Below are 9,842 nucleotides of genomic sequence, written 5' to 3'. Positions count from 1 at the left end.
CTCTCCTCCTCCCACCCCCTTCCCTCTCTCTCTCTCTCTCTCTGTCTCTGTTCGCCATTCACTCTCCCCCTCCCACCCCCCTTCTCTCTCTCTCCCTCTCTCTGTCTCTATCCGCCATTCACTCTCCCCTCTTACCCCCCTTCCCTCTCTCTCTCTCTATCCGCCATTCACTCTCCTCCTCCCACCCCCTTCCCTCTCTCTCTCTCTCTCTCTGTCTCTATTCGCCATTCACTCTCCCCCTCCCACCCCCCTTCTCTCTCTCTCCCTCTCTCTGTCTCTATCCGCCATTCACTCTCCCCCTCCCACCCCTTCTCTGTCTCTCTCTCCCTCTCTCTCTCTCTCTCTCTCTCTGTCTCTATCCGCCATTCACTCTCCCCCTCCCACCCCCTTCCCTCTCTCTCTCTCTGTGTCTATCCGCCATTCACTCTCCCCACCCACCCCCCTTTCTCTCTATCCGCCATTCACTCTCCCCCTCCCCCCACCCCCTCTCTCTATCCGCCATTCACTCTCCCCATCCCCCCACCCCCCTCTCTCTATCCGCCATTCACTCTCCCCCTCCCCCCACCCCCCTCTCTCTATCCGCCATTCACTCTCCCCCTCCCACCCCCCTCTCTCTCTATCCGCCATTCACTCTCCCCCTCCCCCCACCCCCCTCTCTCTATCCGCCATTCACTCTCCCCCACCCACCCCCCTCTCTATCCGCCATTCACTCTCCCCCTCCCCCACCCCCCTCTCTCTATCCGCCATTCACTCTCCCCCACCCACCCCCCTCTCTATCCGCCATTCACTCTCCCCCACCCACCCCCCTCTCTATCCGCCATTCACTCTCCCCCACCCACCCCCCTCTCTATCCGCCATTCACTCTCCCCCTCCCACCCCCTCCCTCTCTCTCTTTGTTCTCTCTTGGTTTTGTGACTGAACAGACATGGAGAGATGCAGATGAGAAGGAGGGAGGGAGGGTGGAGGGGTGACAGATGACGCAGATGAAGACAGTGAGGAATGCTTGTGATGTTGTTGTTCGGAGGGTACGCTTTGACGTGCTGTTGTCTCTGACCTCATTTTGATGTGGGAGTGGTTTGGGTTGTTTTTTTGTTTGTTTGTTTGTTTGTTTGTTGTTGTTGTTGTTTGTTGTTGTTGTTGTTGTTGTTTTTTGTTTGTTTGTTTATAGTTTTATGTTAAGAGAGAGAGAGAGATGATGATGATGATGATGATGATTTATTGAAGAAACACATAAGGTTCATTTCAATGGGGACTTTGGGGATATGTCATACAGCGTTAAAAAAGAAAAAAAAAGAAATCATTTTCAAGTAGACAGACATTGTCATGAAGCGTAGCAGAGGATAATTCACACTAACAACACGAGTATCAGAATGGAATGCTGCGGTGTAACTTGGAAGCCAACTTCAGCATGTATGCTCTCAGCGCAATTTAAAAACTCTCCACAGAAATCGAGAAGGCTTTGACACGGTCTCGTCATCATCAGCTCCCATCAGTGCAGGCAAATTATCAGTTTCGGACTCAACCGAAAGAACTCGTTGCGTAAAGCTACATAAGCTGAACAGACAAACAAAACATGGTTTTCATCCTCGATTTCAAGCTTACACATTGGGCATAATGACTGCTGAGGGGATAAATCTGCTCGGTACCGAAACCTGTGAGAGTTAATGGGTGAAAAGCCGAATCTGAATTGAGCATATGCACACTTGTAACAGCGTAACTGTTTACAGTCCACATATGGCACAACCTTGAATAATCTTTTGAACTGGGCATAAAATTCAAAGCGTTGGCTAGTCTGTATCCCTTCTTCCCATTCCCGTAAGAAACTACTAACCAGTCTCTGTCTCAAGGTACTCACGAAAACCTACGCCATGTTGCTGCTACGCTTCAAACAGGCCGTTGTCCCTCAAGAGGTTCTTGAGGTGAAACGCCCAAGGTTTCTTGCGTGATTCACTCATAGCACGTGACATTAAATAGGCCTTGTGGGGGAGTCACTCTGAGAGAGAGAGAGAGAGAGAGAGAGAGAGAGAGAGAGAGAGCGCGCGCGCGCGCGTGTGTTTGTGTGTGTGTGTGTGTGTGCTTGAGTGTACGTGTACGTGTGTGTGACAGACAGCCGGACATACAGAGGGACAGACAGAAAGAGAAAATAAGAGACAGAGAGAGACAGAGACAGAGAGACAGAAACAGACACACACACACACACACACACACACACACACACACACACACACACACACACAGAATCGATGAATGGTTAATTCACGATAGAACATGGCCCCTGTATGAAAGGGGGTTGTAACAATGTAGCATGTATATATATGTATGTATATATATGTATATATATATATATATGTGTGTGTGTGTGTGTGTGTGTATCCTTTTTAATCCACTCTGGAGGTGTAACGGCATCATCATCAGCATCATCATCAGCATCATCATCATCATCAGCATCATCAGCATCATCATCATCATCATCATCAGCAGCAGCAGCAGCAGCAGCATCATCATCATCAGCAGCAGCAGCATCATCATCAGCATCATCATCATCATCAGCAGCAGCAGCAGCAGCAGCATCATCATCAGCATCATCATCATCATCAGCAGCAGCAGCAGCATCATCAGCATCATCATCAGCAGCAGCAGCAGCATCATCATCAGCATCATCATCATCAGCAGCAGCAGCAGAAGTAGCGCCAGTAGTTTTAGCAGCAGTTGGCAGTAGTGGTAATTGTTGTAGCAGCAGTAGTATTTGTTTTTTTTTGTTTTTTTATCACAACAGATTTCTCTGTGTTAAATCCGGGCTGCTCTCCCCAGGGAGAGCGCGTCGCTACACAACAGCGCCACCTTTTTTTTCTCCTTTTTTTTTTCCTGCGTGCAGTTTTATTGTTTTTCCTATGGAAGTGGGTTTTTTCTACAGAATTTTGCCAGGAACAACCCTTTTGTTGCCGTGGGTTCTTTTACGTGCGCTGTGCCTGCTGCACACGGGACCTCGGTTTATCGTCTCATCGTAGTGGTAGTTGTAGTATTTGTTATTGGTGGTGGTGGTGGTGTTATTGCCATGGCAGTTGTTCATGTTGTTCCTTTATAGGTGGATACGGCGCCTATCCTCGGTCAGAGACCAAGCTCTAAGCGCTTTACAAACATCGAGTCATTTACACAACAGGCTGCCTTCCTGGGCACAGCCGACTGACGGCTGCCACTGGGCGCTCATCATTCGTTTCCTGTGCCATTCATTTGGTCCAAGTCACGCGCACAATCGGGTGTAAGCCAAGTACACAAACTCAACCAGATGGTTTAAACGTGTATGACCGTCTTGTTTATTTACCCCCGCCATGTAGGCAGCCATTCTCCGTTTTCAGCGGTGTGCACGAACGCTGGCATCGATTGCAGGATCTTTAAGCCTATTAGATTTTCTGGGTGTGTATACACACAGAGGGGGTTCAGGCACTAGCAGGTCTACACACTGATTCTGTTAGCCTGGGAAATCGGAAAAATCTCCACCTTAACCCTCCAGGTGCTATGGGAATCGAACTCAGGAGACTCAGGCGAGAATCCGGCACTTTAACCATTTGACCACCGCACGTAATATGGGCCTTGCGACCCTTTGAAAGTATGAATGATCTTATTTTTATTTCTGGCATTATATTTCGTGTATCCGCATGTTTATAGGCCTATATACCAGGTGTCCCCCCAAAACGTGAACCGCTTTTTGACAAGTATTTTCTCAGTGATAGAGAAACCGAATTCATTGAAAATTTTCACACAATAACCTTTGGGTATCATCAACACGTCTGCAAAATGTCTAAACGTTCGGACGCAAATTATGCGAGTATTGTCAAATTCAAAACAGCATGTAAAACAAATCCAATATTAGAGCTGTGCAATGTGACCATCATGTTCATGCCAGCTGCCAGGTGTTGGCATCTGTCAATCAGTGTCAGTCTAAATGTAGCCAAGTGCTTAGCTGGCTGCAGATAACCATAGTTCAACTCAAGCGCAAGCCGAAAGCTGAGCTGTATCAGATGCCATTTTTCGCAACCACCAGCTGGTCCTCAACGGCTCGCCCACAATGTGTGACGCCATTCCTGGTTTGAATGCAAAGCCCATTCTAAACCTATTCCCTAATCATCTATTAAATCAAGTCTCTGTATCGTTCACTGCAATATTATATGTGTTGTGCTTATACACACACTTTCATCAGTTAGAAGCATGCTTGATTTCAGTTAATTGTTCGTCAGTCTAAAGATTTCAACTGACCCTAAGCCGCTTACGTCATTTTGTCCTCCTCGCCAGACAACCCACTCACTGCTTGACCAGTGTCGCGGTACGCTATTGCCTGACTGGAATCTGTGTTTCTGCTCCACCGTATTTAATTAATATCTCTTTTGTCAGATCAGTAAACTACAAGTTTTAGGCTATATACTGACAGAATCGTCGCGATTCCATCTTTAAATCTATTCCATTTATGTTTGCCTACGTAAAACTGATTTAACGCAGTTTGTAATTTTCAGCGACGAACTCGTTAAAACTGACCCTGTTCAGGTGACTTGAATTAAGATGATAAATTCATCGTAAATAATCAACACTTCGTTTTATACTCATTAGAAAGTAGGCGTTGAGCTCTTTCTTTTGCGACTTATCCAACGTAAATCGGTTCAGGTATCATTTAGAAATCTATCACTGAACACCTTGTAAGAAATGCAGTTGTTGTAGGATTTGGCCTGATTTATGCTGATCTGCTTTTCAGCACACGCGATTGTCTTTGCAGTCCGCTTAACTTACATAAATTGGCACTGTGAGTGATGAGTGGTCACTTCATTCCTGGTCAGTCATCTGACCACAGGAGCTCTCTCTCTCTCTCTCTCTTGCTGCGTCGCAAGCAGTGTGTGTGTGTGTGTGTGTGTGTGTGTGTGTGTGTGTGTGTGTGTGTGTGTGTGTGTGTGTGTCGTGTGTGTTCCCACAACAGCTTACATCTCGCTACGTATCACTGTAAGTACCAGTGTGTAGAATGTGCTGATGATTTGTAAATTGTATTGTTCGACACAGTACTTGTGTTCATATGAGTATGGTGATATTGTTTTGTTCAGTTATTGTTTTGACATATAGTCACAGCTCGGCTATGATGATATTTGGCTTTGATGCAAACTTGTGTAAGTTCATTCACCACTTAATGGTTAAGCCATGATGGTTCTTCACTTACCATCTGGTCTATCAGTTTGCCAGTATGATATCAAAGCCACTTATTCTATTATCCTTCTATTATTCACGTATTATTTTGCATGCTGAAATCAGTTGTACTGCTACAGTGTGCTCAGTACTCTAAGATGTGTGTAGTATTCTGTTGTAGTGATATCAGCTACTGGTTAAAACCACCTGATATGTATCAGTCTGTTAATTGTAATTTAGTTATCATGCTCTCTCCTATACGGCTTACTCCAGTATAGTGCAACATGATAAACTGATTCATTTGAGTCACTTTGACACAGTGTAAGCTTTACCTAATATATACTGTCAGTGTACTTTCACTAGATCAGCATAGCTTTAACCACTTTATCTACACTATTCAAATGTATTAGAAATGTCATTTGATGTCAGTGTTTGGTCTTCACACATATCGCAAACCCAGTGATAGTCTTTCCATGTAATATGTATACATGTGCTTTACTATTCACTTGTGCCGACATGTTGTGCTAATGACATTTGGTTTTGCCATTCCAGGCACTGTCTTCTTCTCATTATTTCTACTCTTATTATTTGTCTTCTTTTCTTATGTTCTCATAACTATTGTAAATAAAACAACAGAAAAACCCATTTGTGACTGGCCTCCGTATGTTCCTGGCCTGTGTGCGAGAATTCTTGTCTATCCTTTAATTCAGTAAATCAGTTCGTTCTTTTGTACCATCCCATTGAATAACCACTCGGTTCAGTAAAAGGCTACATAAAGATAGCCTGTCTGGGTGTCAAAGTCTATTGATTTTTTCATTGTCGTCTGTATCCAAAATCAGTTCTGTCCAAAGTTTCAGTTTGGAAGGATCAACAATGTCTTTGAGTGAAAGTGATAAGGCAGATTTAAATATTTTGCAGACTTGTTGATGATACCCTAAGGTTACTGTGTGACAATTTTCAATGAATTCGGTTTCTCTATCACTGAGAAAATACTTGTCAAAAAGCGGTTCACTTTTTGGGGGGACATCCGATATAATGCTATAAACCAAAGCTAATCCTATGGAACATCACGTCATTTTGTTCCACTACACAATTTTACGCAGTGCTGTTGTAAAACGCTTGAGACAGAAACAACAAACAACAACAAATAACGTCTCTTCGTGAATTCCTGGTTGTTAACACCCAGATAAACTGAAGCGAGAGGAGAGCAATGTCTGTTCCAATCGCAAACCCAGTGGATGAGGACAGTGGTTCAGTTCAGGGGAAAACACTTCTTTTCCCACCAAATCAAATCACAATCGTCAGATGACTCACTGAATTACATCACGTGACAACTTCCGTTCCGGTTAACAGTTTCCTTTGCATTCGCCGTGAGTTCCTCTCTCCAGACGGGCGCAATAGCCGAGTGGTTAAAAGCATTGGATTTTCAATCTGAGGTTCCCTGGTCCCGGGTTCGAATCTCGGTAACGGCGCGTGGTGGGTAAAGGGAGGAGATTTTTTCTCCGATCTCACAGGTCAACATAAAATTATGTGCAGACCTACTTGTGCCTGAACCCCCTTCCCGTGTGTGTACACAAGCAGAAGATAAAAAAAAAAAAAATTACGCACGTTAACGATCCTGTAATCCATGTCAGCGTTCGGTGGGTTATAGAATAAAGAACATACCCAGGATGCAACCCCCATCCCCGAAAATGGAGTATGGCTGCCTACATGGCGGGGTAAAAAAACAACAACAAAAAAAACGGTCATACACGTGAAAAGAAGAAGAGGACGAAGAAGAGGAAGTACTATACAGTCATTCCCTACCCCTCCTCAACCACTCCCTCCCCATTCTCATCGCCGCCTTGTTGTCACTGATACATGTGTCATGTATGTGTTTGCCTTTTTCTCCCACTCTCATTCCCATGTGTGATGATGCATCCCATCTGTCTGCTGTGAGAGAGAGAGAGAGAGAGAGAGAGTCTTTCACTGTGACCAGTGACGTCTTTACCTTGACCACCACCCCTCTTGACGTCATCAGCTCACCCAGCGAGGCGGAAATGTGACGTCACCGGTATGACTTCATTTGAAATTTAAAAAAAACAAAAAACAAAACAAACAACCTTTATTGGGATGTTAGTGTGTACTGGACAGCTGCGGAATGGCTGTGTGTGTGTGTGTGTGTGTGTGTGTGTGTGTGTGCATGCGTGTGTGTGTGTGTGTGTGTGTGTGTGTGTGTGTGTGTGTGTGCATGCGTGTGTGTGTGTGTGTGTGTGCATGCGTGTGTGTGTGTGTGTGTGTGTGTATGTGTGTGTGTGTGTGTGTGTGTACATGGTCATGCCGTACGCCGCTAGATAAGTTAGTAGTCGTAATTTACAAAGCTAATTTTTGTACTGATGTGCTCTCTCTGTCTCTGTCTGTCTGTCTGTCTGTCTCTCTCTCTTGGTTGTCTTACTGATGTCCTAGTTTGTGTGAGTAGTATATGATGCCTGACTTTTTTTCTATCTCGCTTTGTAACATCCCCCCCCCTCGCCCCCACCCCCTCCCCCCGAGTGCATGAGTGTGTATGTAATTTTGTTTGTTGTCGATGGATTATCACACACACAAACACACACACATTTGTCGATGGATTATCCCCCCCACACACACAAATTGTCGATGGATTATCCCCCCCCCCCCCCCCCACACACACACACATCCCTCTCCCATCCCCCCACCTGTTTTTTTTCTTTGGTTTTTTTTTTCGATCTAGTACTTTTTTTCTTTTTCATTTCTTATGCTTTATATTTGCGGGTTTTGTTTCTTTGTTTGTGTTGTTTTTGTTTTTTTTATGTCAAGGGCTCGGTGGAAAAAAAGCATGAGCACTTGCTTATCTCATTACCCTGGTGAAGTACAATTTCGTTTCGTTTCGTTTCGTTTCTCTCTCTCTCTCTCTCTCTCTCTCTCTCTCTCTCTCTCTCTATCTCTCTCTCTCTCTCTCGCAGAGAACGAGATCAGGGACACACCAACAGAATGACTGAAAAATGTTTCCTTTTTTGTTTAAAGACAGACTGAAAAGCAGACGGATATGAACAGACTGATAGATAGACATACAGGTAAAGGGAATACATGTTGCTGAATAGGCACACACACACACACACACACACACACACACACACACACACACACACATGCACGTACACATGCACACATGAACGTACATATACATACACAGACACACACACAGACACACATGCACGTACACATGCACACATGAACGTACACATACATACACAGACACACACATACACAACACACAAAGAGACAGACAGGCGCGCGCGCGCGCTCACGCACACACACACACACACACACACACACACACACACACACACCGAAAAGAACAGAGGGATGCAGATAGCACGGCAAATTTCATCTGTGTATATAGTACTGTGAGCATGCGTATCACCACACAAAACAGAATAAATGAAAGAAAGAAAAAATCACCTCAGAGAGAAGAAGTAGTACAAGGAAATGAAGTCGATGACGACGACGACGAAGAAGATTGATTGAATCTTTAATGGGCAAAGAATTAAGCACAGTAAAGGCTTTTTTTTTTCTTTTCTTTTATTTCTTTTTTTTTTTTTTTTTTTTTTACAATTCTGCCCATTTAACGACACAAAACATAAAAATAAAGAACGATACAAAACATAGAAATAATGAAATAAAATGAAAAAAAAATGAAAAAAAAGAAGAACGACGAATAAGAATTGTGACTGGAATAGTCTATTAAAAGTAACAAAACACTGAAAAGAACAATTGGTACATTATCACGTACTTACGTACACACACACACACACACACACACACACACACACATCATAAAGCAAGCAAACAAAGCCATACGTACACATTCACGCCCACACACTCAACCCCCCCACCTCCCCACACACACACACATACACACACTCACTAACTGTTCATTTGCTAGCACGATCACACACATACATTCAATTTTTCATTCATCATGGCATGGCAGCTAGTGGAATAAGTACAAGCAAGAAGAAGAAGAAGAAAAATACACCCACTCACCTTTAATAGTGGTTCTCCGTAAGCTGGTCAGTCAACGCAGTTTGAGGGGGGAAAGCACTGTTGTTCTTCAAGATACTTTTTACTTCCTCAAAATTTCTTTCTTTCCCCTAATAATTTTTTTAGGGTGTCAACAATTTTACTTGTATGACGTGTTTTGTTTGTTGTTGTTGTTGTTGTTGTTTTGTTTAAATCATTTCCTCCCAGTACTGTTTTCCCGTTAGCTGGAAATCTTACTTTTGGAGTGTTCGAAATCTGATTCTTCTGCTTTGCTTTTGTACAACTCGGTTTTGAAACTGTCCATTTATTTTAAAGGAAACTAAGAGTTGATAAAATGATCTAGGTTCTTAACGTCCTTGATCTAGGTTCTTAACGTCCTTACGTCGTCTAGTTGGTTGTGGAGTTGTGTTGTCCGGGACTTGTGTGCTGGCCTTTTTGTACAAGTGGACATGCTTCCCTTGACTGACGTACTTCTGTGTCGGGGGAAACGTCACGGGTGACGAATGACAGCAGACAGCGCTCTCCCCCCCCCCCCCCCCCCACACACACACACACCCCCAATCCCCCTTTTTTTTTTTTACCATGACAGGCAAAACACTCACCCAAGGAGCCTACCTCCTGGCGACGCCCGTACA

At 44.2% G+C, this 9,842-nt stretch overlaps 1 protein-coding gene across 5 annotated transcripts in view; it reads right to left on the bottom strand.

Annotated features, from left to right (window-relative positions):
• Positions 1 to 9,842, bottom strand: part of LOC143294857 (uncharacterized) — a 48,165-nt gene extending 38,323 nt beyond the window's left edge. For 3 of the 5 annotated variants that reach the window (XM_076606366.1, XM_076606368.1, XM_076606367.1), the window contains exon 1: positions 9,211 to 9,650. The gene's annotated coding sequence lies outside the window, so the exon portion shown is untranslated. Of the gene's footprint in view, positions 1 to 7,153; positions 7,223 to 9,210; positions 9,651 to 9,809 lie in introns of those variants that run through there. The other 2 variants (XM_076606369.1, XM_076606370.1) reach the window with 2 other exon arrangements.

Source organism: Babylonia areolata, chromosome 20 (genome assembly GCF_041734735.1).
Source record: "Babylonia areolata isolate BAREFJ2019XMU chromosome 20, ASM4173473v1, whole genome shotgun sequence".
Taxonomy (NCBI): domain Eukaryota; kingdom Metazoa; phylum Mollusca; class Gastropoda; order Neogastropoda; family Buccinidae; genus Babylonia; species Babylonia areolata.
This window is presented reverse-complemented; position numbering and strand designations above follow the sequence as displayed.